Source organism: Pseudochaenichthys georgianus, chromosome 5 (genome assembly GCF_902827115.2).
Source record: "Pseudochaenichthys georgianus chromosome 5, fPseGeo1.2, whole genome shotgun sequence".
In the NCBI taxonomy this organism is placed as follows: domain Eukaryota; kingdom Metazoa; phylum Chordata; class Actinopteri; order Perciformes; family Channichthyidae; genus Pseudochaenichthys; species Pseudochaenichthys georgianus.
This window is the reverse complement of record NC_047507.1, coordinates 40,967,702-40,982,613: the sequence shown is the minus strand read 5'-3', so window position 1 is coordinate 40,982,613 and position 14,912 is coordinate 40,967,702. Positions and strand designations below refer to the sequence as shown.

The following is a 14,912-nucleotide window of genomic DNA, read 5'->3' as shown; positions in this document are numbered from 1 at the left end:
GGCCGTACAAGTTATTGACCTCTGCTTAAAAAAACTAAAATCACAGCCCATTCATTTCATTCTGTGCAAAGAAAAAGCAACCTCCTAATCCAGATATCTCACCATGACTCGCGTATGCATGCACGTGCACGGTGTGGCGTGACCACCAAAACAGAAAGATATGGACACAAGATGTGTGCAAATGTATTTAGTTTCCTATCCATGTGAACATGATTTAAGTGAGGGGGGGGGGGCCTGACCTCCTCTAGGGGGGTCCGGGGGGCATGCTCCCCTGGGAAGATTTTTTTTAAATGTTGAAGTTAAAAGCATCAATCTGGTGCACTTTGAGAGCAACATTAGGAGATCTATGGACACATCTCTCAACACCCAAACACATCTGTAAGCAGATTTTATTTTAATTTATAGATATTTGACAAATCACTCCCCTTTTAAACTGTATTCTTCTTTATTAATAACTGTCATATAGTATTTTATACCTGTTTACTTTATTCTCTTATTTTTTTTATAACTATAATGATCATATAAAGATGTGCCTTTACCTCACTGGTTGTAGAAAAAGCTTCTTATATTCGTTAGCATAGCTAGCTAACCAGATGCTAATGATAACAACACAGTTATTGACTGTATGACAGATGAGCAGATCACCACTGGGCTTTCAACTAAAGACACAGACACGCAGAAACTGCGGCATGTGTATTAGGGCTGTGCATCTTCACTGGTCTCACGATTAGATTCGATTACGATTATCCTGTCAACGATTCGATTCGGTTCGATATCCCGGTGCATCACGGTGCATCACGATTCATACCAATGCGTTGCATTCTCAATTTTCTATATTACTGCACATGGCTTATTTTTCATACATGCAGTAAATACATATGAATTCTCTTTTTATTATTTAGAAAGTGCTTCAGAAATCAATAACATAAATCTCTTGACATTAATTTATAAACCAAAATAAATGAATTGTATAGGTCTAGCCTCCGTGTGTGAAGTTGTTCCATCCTCAAAAACAAAAAGCTAATGCTTCTGCAGTCTAGCTGCAGCTTCTAGCCACGGTCTTTTGTTAAGAAAGGACGCTGAATGTCCTGAATGTGGCATCACACACAGGACTTGAGTCTGAACCAAGCGGCAAACTCTGGGGAAGAGCCGGGAAGCCAATACGGAAGTGCCACACACTGCAGTTCATATATTGGCCGATAGGCGATGGCTGCAGAAAGGAGCAATTTCCATAGACCTCCATGTTAAAATGCCCAACTTTACAGCAGAAAAAAACATGTTTCTACCCCTGGCTCCATACATTTTATTATCGATATAGTTAGATTCCACCTTCATGATTATGGATCTGAGAGTGAATTGTTTTCTAACGCGACCCTTTTATTTATATTAGGTCTTAAAGTTTGTGCATCAATTAGGGCGTGGTCACATTGAGTGACGGCTCTGTCAAGTGCCTGCCGCTGTTAGCTTCTCGTCTCTCTGCTAGCTGCTCCTTGAAGCTAGCTACAGGGACTCTGCCTGCTCAGCTCATCCAGGAAACACAACTTGTAGCTGGCCGTGGTTGTTTGTTCTTCATGCTTATATATCGGACTATTGTGACTCGCTCTGCGGTTAAAACAGACGGTGCATGAATGCGGTAAGTGAAATTCGAGTGCTTTATTTATGTGTTAATGATTTGGTGTTAATGATCAGCTACGTAATGAATGGTAAGGCTTGGGTTAGCATGTAAGCTAGTGGTAGCTACATCGGTGCTAACGATGCTAATCGTAGCCTCCAAGTTAAAATCATAGACTGTTGTATATATAAAGGTTAAAATGAAATAGACAAGTGTTAAGTGGGATAATACTGTTGAACAAACGGCTTCTGTTTGAGGTTGATAAAATAAGGTTACATCCTTGTAATTTAGAGATATTTGATTATGTAGGTAGAACTGTATGCATCTAAGGTTAATTTAAATTGGCTATGCTCAAGTATGTAGACAAGTTAATGTCGAAGTAGTGTATGTGAAATCAACCTCACAATAAGATGTGTGTATATTACAATTATTAATGTCATATTTAAAGATGATTACTTAGATATTACAATATGGTTGATTGAGCTGGAGTTCATTATCGAGCTTACACGTTAACGTCACAGTCATCTGAAGAACGAACCCAAACCTTATTGTTTTTATTAATTGCATTACCAAATGGGTATCAAATAAACAGTAAGCATTGGTAACACAACTTCCAAAGTTACAGTAAAATAAAAAGGACCCTGACTCGGACAATACACTATCCAACATGTTCAACAGAAGAGAATCAGTCATATTGTTTGTACACATGGTACTTTACATATATATATATCTGTTTGTTTAAGGTGTCCAGGTGATGCAGACAGGCTGGACCAGAGAGTGAGAGACAGAACTGGACTCCTCACAGCAGTGAACTTCAGCACAGGTACTAAGACTCTTTTTTCATACTGTACAAAGAATCAAGAAAGATATTGGTTTAAATAAATGAAGTATTGACTTTAATACACTGATATGTATTCCATTAAACAATACTAAATACTCGATCACCTACACATCAGTTAAGTTGAGGGTTTTTTCCATGCAAAAAGTTACATTTTAGATATTTAGCAATATGACTTTGTCAGCTTTCTAATTTAATGTATTGAAGGCAAAGATATTTAACACATAGTGAGAACTGCTACTATTTATCTCTCAATATTGTCTGTAAAAACGTGGTAAAAGTGATTCTTTCAGTGAGACAACAGAGCAGGCTTCTACAGTTGCACTACGTTTTGTAACAGTTAAATATTATTTTGATAATAACATATATTTCAATGTTGATGAACTTCATACTGTTCATTCATAATCTGATTGCTCACTGTTAAAAAAAACAAAAAACCATTACAATTACAAAATAATTATATCTACAGCCCCTAAACACACAAACACAACGCTTTCATAAATAACACACTTGTTCTGCAATAATATGTTTTATGTTTCCTGTCATTTTTGTTAGGAAAGGACATGCCTGAAAGACACGACATTTTCTCCTTCTCTGAGGGTCAAGAAGAACATCCAAGAGGAACATTAAAAGCTGATGTTATGAGACACTCCATCAGCTGATTATTTCTATGTGCCTCACTTTATGAGCTTCACATCGCTTGTGCCTTGTACCGCAGAGTTTGCAACATCACAAATAAATGGGGCCAATCTTCAGTCAGATGTGAATGTGTAATCTAACATTTTCAGTAAGAATAATGGACGAAAGGAGTGCAAATACAAATACAATTTATTGAAATGTGAACCAAAAGTTAATCAAATGTTTTAAATAAAAAGCACATATGGACAGAAGGTGTAAACCTATTACATTTATAAGTAAACACATTTAGTCAAATAACGTGACAGACTAGGCCTGTGCAGTTGGTATCAGCTATGCCCAGCATGGGCTCCTCTATCAGGCCTGGTCCTCTCCACACCAACAGACTGGACGTCCATCACACGGAGGTTTCTCCCTGAAGTCTCTGCAGCTCTCTGGACCACACTGAATATGAGAGGGGAAATGAAAATAATAAATGCTTTAGACAATAAGAAACATAAAGTTGACTGTTGAGTTGCTCAGTTTTTTTAGATTGTCAATACTATTACTGTATAACTAATATATCAGGTTAAGAGGCACATTCAAATAAAGATTGGTCTTTAAATACATGTTGTCTTTTGAATTGTTTGTCTAAAGTTAAGGATCTAGAACTGGTACTTAGTTTTAATGATACAGTCTGGTTATTATGCTGTTTGGAGGAGGCCTCACAGGTAAGAGCACTAACTAGCTACCATCACATGTACCTTAGCTTGACTTAAACGTATAATTAAGTGATATCAAAATACAAATAACTAATGTCATGCAAACATATTAATATTTGCTTGATTCCAGTGTTGAATTTAGCACAATTGCATACAAACGTTAAGGGGTTTTAAGATTCTGAAGTATTATGCTAAAAACTCAATAACTTAGATTATTATTTATAGTTTTGCTGAATAGTTTTATGTCCGCTTACCTTAGAAACGTAAAATGCGACGGCAGTGTGCAGATGGGGAGCATGTTAGCTTAGCTTGGTAGCTTCAGCTAGCTCTGGAACTTCCAGCTCGGTGGCTGCAGGTCCCGCCTCGGCTCCGCCTCTTTGCCCTTATTTGGAGCAGGCTGGAGAAGGCGGGAGTTGAACTCTGACGTCGCTGTCGAGCCGTTAGTGGCCGACTCCGCCTACTAAGGGCTTCACGGCAACTCTGCAGAATCCTATGGGTGACGTCACGGACCCTACGTCCATTTATATATACAGTCTATGGTCTGAACACAGCAGACAACAGGAGTATTTACAACAGCATATAACAACTAAAATACTGCATGTGGGTGCACACTTACATTCTCTGTTTTACTGTTACATAAATCCCATGAATGTATGAGATTAAATTAGCTTCATTATATCTCAGTGATTAAGTGAATAATAAAGTTTCTATCGGGTCACTATCAGCCTGTCGCTCATTATTTTCAGGGAGGGGGTGGGGCTTGGAGGAACGGAGAGGAGACGGTGATCGCGGAAGCTTTTTTCCTCCTGCCTTCACAAACTTTACACACGTATATATCGTCTGAAAATTACTAGAGGACATTCATACTCAGCAATCCAAGACTCAATTAAATCCACCAAAAACCTGACATGATTGTAACGCGATTATTTTTGAAAAACATAAATCCCTGTCTGTGTCTCTGAGCCGCAGCGACACGGAGTGATTCGGAGCAGGTCCTTCTGCTGTTGGTTCTGGACTGGTGTTCTTGTGTTGGTGGATAAAGCAGACTGCTCGGTGTTCGGTGTTGCTGTGCCGCTGTCACGTATGTTCCCTGATCTCTGCGTCACCGACCGATTTAATATTAAAGTGACAGAAAAAACGTTATAGTAAAGCCGCGGCCGGAAAATCAGGAAGCAACGTTACTACTCTATAACCGATTATCTTCTGTCACTGCATCGAGACCGAATCGTCCACGTCCGCATCGCAATGCATCGTAGAAACGATTATTTTCAACACCCCTAATGTGTATGGACTTATCGGTACTGCAATTTCTGAAGTGCTGGAGTGGCGTTCTGGTGCTCTCCGTCAGAACTGCACCCCTGTCAGTCGAGACATATACCACGTGATGACACGTTAGGCTCGTGTTGTGTTCAAGGACCCTGACCTTGGCCAGGAAAAACAGGCACTCGCTTGTTTAATTTGTTTGCGGTCTAGATTTCTTTCATTTTTTTATTTTTTGCGTGTGTTTATAAATGACATCGAGGGCCGTACCAAATTGTCTCGCGGGCCGTATACGGCCCGGAGGCCGGAGGTTCCCCACCCCTGCCGTAGAGTCTCACTCTGAGCGAGTGCTGCTCCAGCTGCTCTCGGCTTCGTCCATACTAATTCATTCATTCATTCAATGCTCGCCGGTTCCGCGGTTCCACATTGTTTGTTGTGAGGAGTCTGACAGGAGTCTGACAGTGCACAGCCAGGGGTGACAGGCGCGTACGCGTCACAGGCAGCTTGCTGTTGCCAGGTTGGGTGGTTTTCCGCATTATTTTGAAGCCTGTTTATGGTGTGTTTTAACTGGGATTTCGGCTGAAAGGCATATGAAATCTGGCACACTTTTGAACGCCGTTATAATACAGTGCTGAGAATGAACGCACTTTTGAACGCCGTTATACAGCGCTGAGAATGAACGCGTTCTCAATTACGTTCATCTAGCGGAAATACAGTACGTTCAGTTCACGTTCGCCCAAAATATGAACGCGTTCATGAACGATCGTTCATGAACGATCGTTCATTGAACGCGTTCAGGTACATCACTGGTTCACAGTCACACCGGAATAAATTCCTGGGGGAAGGATTAGGCTAATTAAGCTGCTGATGTCAATTCTTCTTCTTCTTCTTCTTCTTCTTCTTCTTCTTCTTCTTCTTCTTCTTCTTCTTCTTCTTCTTTGGGTTTACTAGCAGGCCGCAAACAACTTCACCGCGTATCTGCCACCCGAAGTCCCCGGCCGGAAGTCGGAGTTGGGGACTGGCTTCAGTAGAAGCCTTCCGAGTAAATCTCCAGAACGCTGACACCTCCTCATCTCCACCGCTCCCATGTTTTCTTTTGTGTTGCCATAAATTAGTCTCTCTGCGTTTCTGCGCTGGGCTAATGCTAATAATGCTAACGGGAGGATAATAAAATGGCGGCTTAACAACACCTTTTGGAAGTTTTACGGGGCGTGGTTTGCATTCCGACCAGCCAAACAGACATAGGAACCTTTTTCTCCCACGAAAGTACCTGCTCTCTAGCAGCAAAAGGGGGTGAAAAAGGTTCTGATGAACTCATTTTAGTTCCGGCTCTTTTTGGTGTGAACGCGACATTTCGGAACTATATCAGAACTAAAGTGGGAAAAGTACTGCGGTGTGAACGCGCCTTTTGAAGGAGAAAACTTGATTGAACCCCGGACAGAGCACAACCAGGCCGTGGGAAGTAGGGGTGCTGAGGGTGCTGCAGCACCCCCTGGTGGATGACAGGGGATCTGCACTTCCACAAGATTAAAGGTCCCATGTCGTGGCCATTTCTACTGATCATAATTCCATTGTTGAGGTATACTAAAATAGATTTATACTGTGACATTTCACATTGGTTTCTCATACAGCATCTCTGTATAGTATGTGTATACACTCTCTGTCCTAAACGGCTTGTTGGAGCTCCTGCCCCCCCCCCTCCCTGTGAGCCCAGTGTGCTCCGATCGGCTCCGATTGGTCAGCTCGGTCACTCTGTTCTGATTAGTCAACCACCAGAAAGGCTCCGCCCATGTCTTAACACAGTGCTTTTTTCGGCTCTGAGCGGAACATCAGTTTTACAATGGCGTCGGTACAGCCGTATATATTTTACTAATCACTCCCCCCTGAAATGGAAATATGTGTTTACATAAATGGTGACCAAACCATTTGAGACCCACTGAGAACTTAGACTAAGTTAACTATCTAAACACTCAGAGAGTCCTTTACCTCACCTGAGGTTATCCCGAGCTTGAATGACATATACAGAGACCAATCAAGGGCTTTGATCTGTATGACCAACCTGATCTCACCAGAATGCGTGACTCCACCACGACTCCTTAACACCACAATGCGTGGTGGAGTCACGAACTTTGTTACATTTGCGTGTCGGCACCACGCAAACAACCCCAATGTAAAGTGAATGAGGCTCCTTTGTCGTGGTGCACACACGCATTTCTACAACGTGCATTGTGTGTAATGCAACTGTTAATTTTATTAAATTAGTTTGTTTTTAAGGAAGGCCAGAGCTTCAGCTGTGTCAAATAGATTGTTCCCTTTAGTTAACGTTATTTAAAAGATAATGATCATGTCTTGCATTACGAGCGTCCATTCCCATTGGATAACGGAGAATTTTACACCCGGAAGTAAGTAGCCTATTCTCCTTACTGTCGATTGATTTTACAGTGATATCTGCACTACTCATCGACTAAAAAACACCAAATTGTCCTTGTTAATTACACAACATTGATTAGTTTGAATTGTGTGCAATGCTTTTGTATTTTCCCCCTTCGATTCGGAGAAACAAATATTTTTGGACGGCAGAAGACACTACACTACCCAGAATCCTCAGCTATCGTTTGGGACTACACCATGAACCCCGTGATCAGTCCTCAAGTTCTTTGATTGGTTGACCTCCAACTGCATTCCATATGTATATATATAATATATTTTATTTTGTTAACACTGTAAACTTGACAGCCTTTTAACCCAAACCACCTACTGGTTAAAGCACGTTATTACACGTTTAGAGTAATTGCAATGCAGGAAGATTGTGTTGCTTTTTAATGACTGTTTAAAATGCCTTTTTCTTAATGTCTTTCATTTTTGTAACGCACTTTTGAATGTGTTATATTTTATGAAAACATTCAAATATTAAGAGTACATACATTCATAGTGGGAAAGTAGAAGGTCAATTATATAAATATAGAATAGAAAATATCAAGAAGATACTCAAATGATATCTAGAGTAAAACAGTGTAGTGCCTGATAGGAGGATGTGCTAACTAATAAGGCTTTATTTAAAGAAATGTGCAGCATACGACAGTGTAATGGTGGAAGTACACACATTGATAGATGTCTTGTAATGCACTGTTGATGAACCTGTGACCCAAGTTGTTCATTCATTGCATAACTACGCTATTGTGTATATGATATGTCAATAAACCTTAGAAAATCTTGAAATCTTGAAAGGGATGTGCAAAATAGCAATTATATACAGTCTTTAATGAACTATTAGAGAATAACGAGTAATGAATATGCTTTAAACGGATCTGCAGATAAATATTTAGTCTTCTCAAGCACCAACTATCAAATATCTCGCCTGATTGTTGGCACTTGACAATCACCTTCACTGAATTTCATTCAGGTGTAACTAAAGTCTGATTTAAGGGTTGTTTATATTTCACATCATTAATCCAAATCTGTAAAGTAACTAAAATAAATGTAGTGGATTACAAATACCAGGTTAACCTTAAAGAAAGCCCTCAGGATTATAAAAGACCACCAACACCCCAGCCACAAACGGTTCTGTCTGCTGCAGTCTGGCAGGCGGTACCGCAGCATCCGGACTAAAACCACCAGACACAGAGACAGCTTCATCCCACAGGCTATACGATTATTAAACACCTGAACTTAGAAATAACATTCATCTGGCTGCTACTTAGAAATTATGTATCTAATATATCATATTCCAATCACTTGTATATAGACTCTTATTGCACTATTTCAATATTTTTTCTGTGCATCTGTTTTATTGCGTAGCACTGTTGGAGGAGCCTGTGACCTAAGGGGGGGAGGGGGATAGGACACGTTCGATTCCTGTTTTGAATAGTGTGCCGTCGATGGGTTTCATTCCATTTCAAAGTCCTTTTGGACGCTCTGTGTAAACGTCGCGCATCCATTCACAGAGGTTGAGGACTGATCACGGGGTTTGTCAAGCTAAGCACATGGTGTAGTCCCAAACGATAGCTGAGGATTCTGGGTAGTGTAGTGTCTTCTGCCGTCCAAAAACTCCGAAAAAATATTTGTTTCTCCGAATCGAAAGGGGAAAATACAAAAGCATTGCACACAATTCAAACCAATCAATGTTGTGTAATTAACAAGGACAATTTGGTGTTTTTTAGTCGATGAGTAGTGCAGATATCACTGTAAAATCAATCGACAGTAAGGAGAATAGGCTACTTACTTCCGGGTGTAAAATTCTCCGTTATCCAATGGGAATGGACGCTCGTAATACAATACAGGGGACATGATCATTATCTTTTAAATAACGTTAACTGAAGGGAACAATCTATTTGACACAGCTGAAGCTCTGGCCTTCCTTAAAAACTAACTAATTTAATAAAAATAACAGTTGCATTACACACAATGCACGTTGTAGAAATGCGTGTGTGCACCACGACAAAGGAGCCTCATTCACTTTACATTGGGGTTGTTTGCGTGGTGCCGACACGCAAATGTAACAAAGTTCGTGACTCCACCACGCATTGTGGTGTTAAGGAGTCGTGGTGGAGTCATGCATTCTGGTGAGATCAGGTTGGTATGACAGTGGCCATGTCGGCAGGCCACATCATGTAGACCAGTGGTTCCCAACCTTTTTTCCCAAGAGCCCCCCCAAATGACTCCTGTTGGAAGTTGCAGCGGTAATTCAAGTTTAAAAGTCTCAAAAAAGCTACAACTACTGTCACAAACTGGATGAATGTGAAGTATTTTGTTAAAGGAATGGTATGCTCATGACACTCATTTTTAAATAATTATCATCCGATAAAACAGACCAGTCTCTGCCAGTCTTTTTTTTTTTTTTTTAATCCGATGACATTATCAGTGATTTTAAACTGATTATATACCGAAATAACATCAACACTGTGGGTGCCGCCATTTTCCGGACGTGACGTAAACCATGCGTTTGGTTTTCGAAGACACGTTGATCTCCATGTTATTTACTGTAGTTTCTCTCTTCAAATATGCCTCACTGTATCGCGAAAAATATTGCCGCAATTCTGATAGGAACAATCCACGGAATGCTCGGTTCCATCTGTTGCCAAAAGGTAAGCGTAAGAAGTACATTCGGAGGCAGTGGCTAGCGAAATGTGGCCGGCCCGAACCGAAAGATTCACAGGCTCATGTATGCAGCGAACATTTCAAATTTCCGGACGACTACTCTGAGAGTATGATAAAACATAACATGGGATTTATGGAACAACCATTACTCAATGGAGATGCAGTACCATCGGTCTTTCTGGTGTCATCACCGACCAGGACACCAGTTCGGCCAGTTGAGAAATCTCCCTCTGCAAGTGTGAAGCGACGGAGGAGCAGAAGTAGTGCTCGGAGTAAGAATAAGGTATGTTATAGCGCATTTCCATTGCAGCGGCTAGCCCCGTTTTAACGTCCTTTAGCGTCCAGGCCAGGACAGTTTTTGGTGGCCTTTCCATATAGCGTAGTACCGGCTAGTGTGTATTTTCCCCCAGTTTTTTCCGGCCCCATAAAATCGTGATTCTATGGCCAGGGACGACGAAGCTGAGTATGCTAAACTAGAGAGGGAATCGCTAGCAAGGGTGGTACTACATGCATACATATAGTATCTTATATCATCTTCCTATTATACACACATGCATTTCCAAACATTTGGACTACCTATGTTGCAAATGTATTATCTTTTCAATTTACACACGGCATCTATTGCACGTCTGTCCGTCCTGGGAGAGGGATCCCTCCTCTGCTGCTCTCCCTGAGGTTTCTCCCATGTTCCCTTTAAACTGTGGGTTTTCTTCGGAAGTGTTTCCTTGTACGATGTGAGGGTCTAAGACTCTAAGGACAGAGGGTGTCGTATTGTCATACTGATATGTATGGCTGAATTCCCCCATCCAATCTCTTCACATTGGTCAAAACTTCTTCCTCTGCTGACGAGTCCGAACTCAAATACCCCGCCATGTTTCCGTGTGTTGACAAAGTGAACGCATGGATGACGTCACGACCATCACGTGACTACTGAAAATGGCAAAAATGGCGGCGGCCAGACGGAATATACAGGTTTTGATAAAAAAGAGCTATAAAATCATTATTTACCGGGGAATATCGCTGATTTCTTCAGGGTATGGTTTAAACATAATGTTTCACTAAATACTGAAGTTTTGATTAATTATCTAATGAGTGGACCATTCCTTTAAAGGAGGATGAAAGTGTAATTAAGGAGCACTATTGGAGTGACTTTGATGGTTATTGGACTCAGGATTAATTTATTTGGATTCCCGCTGTATGAAGAAATTAAAGGACGGCGCAAGTGGAAACAATTCACAAAGGGATTAAACTGTTTAAAACACATGCTCAAAGTAAGCTGGATTTTGCCGATGTGTTTATGTGGATTCAAAAGTCGTAAATAATCTACAAAATGGAGGAGACCGATCTGATTGGAGCAACTGTGACAAATAATCCAACTGAAACCGGCATGGACAATGACTATGTTTTAAAAATGCGCTTATCCAGACAAGCCTGGTTTGGACACTTTATGGGCAGAAGAAACATTTATATTAAAGAAAGAATTATTCATTTCTGTCTTTTTATGCCTTTAATACTAACTTGAATTTTTATTAAAATTAATTAGTCAATTATTTTTTATATTTTATTGTAATGTAGAGAAGAGGCTTTTAGTGACAATCATATATGTGTGTATGCATGTAAAAAAAAAAAAGGTCTAAATATGATATTTGGCCTCAAATCATCTGAGGCCTGGCGCCCCCCCCTGCGATCTTTGGCGCAGGGGGGGGGCGCCAGGTTGGGAACCACTGATGTAGACAGCCAGTCACCCTGTGTGAGGAAGGCCACTTAACAGGCCAGGCCATCGGGAAACCCCCCGGTCCTCCCGATGGCCAGTCCGGGACTGGGTACAGGAGACGTAGAGCGAGGGATCATTGTCAAAGTAAAGTCTATGTGTGGGAAACCCTGTATATTATACGCTAACTAACCGAACTGTACAACTGTTGTTATTTAGGTGCACTTGATGCCTACCGAAGTGGAAAACGTCTGTTGCAAAGAAATTAGAAAGGTAGCCTAGCTGACAGTTACAACATTATGTAGCCAGCTAGCTGAAAACACCAACAGTAGCACACAACATTATATGCCAAGATTAGGGATGGGTATCGTTTGAAATGTATCGATTCTGATTCCGGTTCTGCTTATCGATTCCCCGTTTAGATTCCAAAATTGTAAAAGAAAGAGGTCAAACGTTTAGATAGCAAAAATATCTTTATTCTTTTAAGCTTTAACTGACATTTTTACAAATAAAAAATATATACATAGCTGTGGCAATCTATTAACAGGCCTTGTCTTTTTTTTTTAGTGTAGTGGAGCCTCACTTTAGAGCATTTTCCGCAATCCATCTTTGGTGTTATGAAGTGACTGAGCTTGTGAACTGTCTACGGCAGCGTTTCTCAAAGTGTGGGGCCAGGGGCGGTTCTAGGGGGGGCCAGTGCCCCCCTAACACTGACTTCTGACCCCCCTGTGGCCCCTCTAAAAATGAAAAGTGAAAAAAGTGAAAAAAATGTATGATTTATTACACTATTTATTGAATGACGGAATAGGCGGAACTACCGTTATTCGTCATTCTAGTCGGACCCATTAGAGCGGTGCACTCAGGACCCATTAGAGTGGTGCACTCACTTTCACTGTCTGGCTGAAGAGCGCGAAAAACAAACACTTTTCATCTTGGATCATCAGAGGCTGTTGCATCCAAGAAAGACTGATTGAAACCTACGTTTCGAGAGACTACCACGATAATTGAAGGTGAGTTAAACTATTGTATCCGTGTAATTGTAGATGTAAAGTAGAGATGTAACTGTTCATTGCCTTTATTTTTATATAAATATGATATGGTGTTTGTGCAAAAATTGTACTATAACTTAAAGAGCCTGTGACAGCATCCCAACAACTGTTGTGCAATGAAATATTGGGCTACTAGTAATCTCGAACCGTCAGTTTAAAAAAGAAAAAGCGATACCGTTCCGTTAAATATCAATAATTTCGAACATCGCGGGGAAATTCCTTTGACTCATTTTGAAGTTTTGGGGGAAGCCGGAAGTGACGTCAATGCGGGAACGCTTCGAGAGCCAAACACGGACAAAGTGTGTTGTCATGCGTAGAAATGGACAACACACGAATCCTGATGGGCCGGTACCGAAGTGGGCCGGTCGGATAAGTCACCAGCACATCCCCCATAGGCGGCGCGTGAGGCTCAGGTTTGAGAAGGCTAAATAACTTATTTTACCTGATGCTGCCCGCCTCCGGCGTCTATAGAAAAGAGATCAACTCAGTGTGCGGAGTTTAAATCTCTCAAGTCATATTACAGGATAAAGGAAATACAGTTTAAACTGCCGTATGCAGAGAAGACGCCGACGTGTCGCACTTATCATTCATATTACATCATCAATCAGATCATCGATCATATAATATCATAATATATCATATATTTCCTTATCTGAGTCAGCTTCTCCAGCCTCATCTGGCCGTGCAACACTCACAGTGTCACAGACTGTATGCAGAAGTATTATTTAACACATTATGTTGATGAAACACTCGAGACAAATGTAATTAAAGTCAGATCCACTCGTGTCTTAGACGTGAACGCGCTCTCAGCTGGAGAGAGAAACCCTGGCTTGATTTACCGAGTTGATAACCAGCGTCGTAGGACCGCTTAGCGAGATCTCGTTTGTTAGTTTGTTGTTGTTAGTTTGTTTGTTACTCAAACACATCCAGGGTCTGTTGAACTGGCTTCGTAGTACAGGGCACAGGTGGCTAGCAGCGCTAATGTCAAAGACACAGACATTATACATTATATTTGTATTTTACCAGGATGCAGTGACACAAATATTTACATATTTACATTTACTATCTACAGCACCCGCCGCCCCTGACATCCCCCACTCCCCCCGTTGACAATTTACTAGCGGTACCGAAGTGGGCCGGTCGAGAGTCCCGGGATGATTTTTAGTCCCATTCCACCACTGGCTACATGACCATATGATCGCCCATATTGACGCACCTCATTCCTAAACTTCTAACAGATACAACATAAACCGATCCTTCAGCCTCATATGAGCTCTCAGACACGTTCAACATTAACCTGTCATCGCTGTCTGAGCTTGCTGCTGTGTGCACCATCGTGCGTTTACATCTGATTGTATATATATAAAGGTTTACATGCAGATGCTGGGATCCTGGACGGTGCAGCTGGAGCGCTGTGCCCGCAATGACGTCACCCATCATTTGGCGGGACTTGAAGAATTCGCGAGAAGATCCAGAAAATTGTCAACATTGAAGGCAGATTAATGGTTATCAAAGTACAAATATCCAAAATCAGTTCAGTAATGGTTTTCAAGGGGACAATATGTACTCAAATTGATGGGTTTGGATGATGGGGGAAAACCGTGTCACAGGCTCTTTAAGCTGAAGCTAACAGTAATAACTATAAGATATATCTGAAATAAATAAGTGTACTGAAACAAATACCAATAACTTGATTGCATTGTTTTCTTATGCACAATTACTTCATACTGTTTCTCTTTTTCGTCCTGCATTTATTGTGCCCCCCTCAGAAAATAACTGGCCCCAAAGTGGCCCCCCCCAGTCAAATTGGTCTAGAACCGCCACTGGGTGGGGCGCAGAGATGTGATAGGTGGGTCGCGAATGGACGCGATGAACGGGAGATTATTATTATGTTTTGAATAAATGTTTTGGACCTCAGGCCGGAATCGAACCTTGGTCCTCGCGGGCGGTTGTGGACTGTTGCAGCCGGAGACTCGCAACGGGTGTTTGCGGCGGCGGATGTGGTACC

At 41.3% G+C, this 14,912-nt stretch overlaps 1 long non-coding RNA gene across 1 annotated transcript; it reads right to left on the bottom strand.

Moving 5' to 3' along the window:
• Window positions 1–3,260: 3,260 nt before the first annotated feature.
• LOC139433909 (uncharacterized) lies at window positions 3,261–4,143 on the bottom strand. Its single transcript, XR_011643304.1, has 2 exons — window positions 4,042–4,143; window positions 3,261–3,530 (listed from the first exon to the last, which is right to left on the bottom strand). It is a non-coding gene; the product is annotated as an uncharacterized lncRNA (long non-coding RNA).
• Between the last annotated feature and the right edge of the window lie 10,769 nt (window positions 4,144–14,912).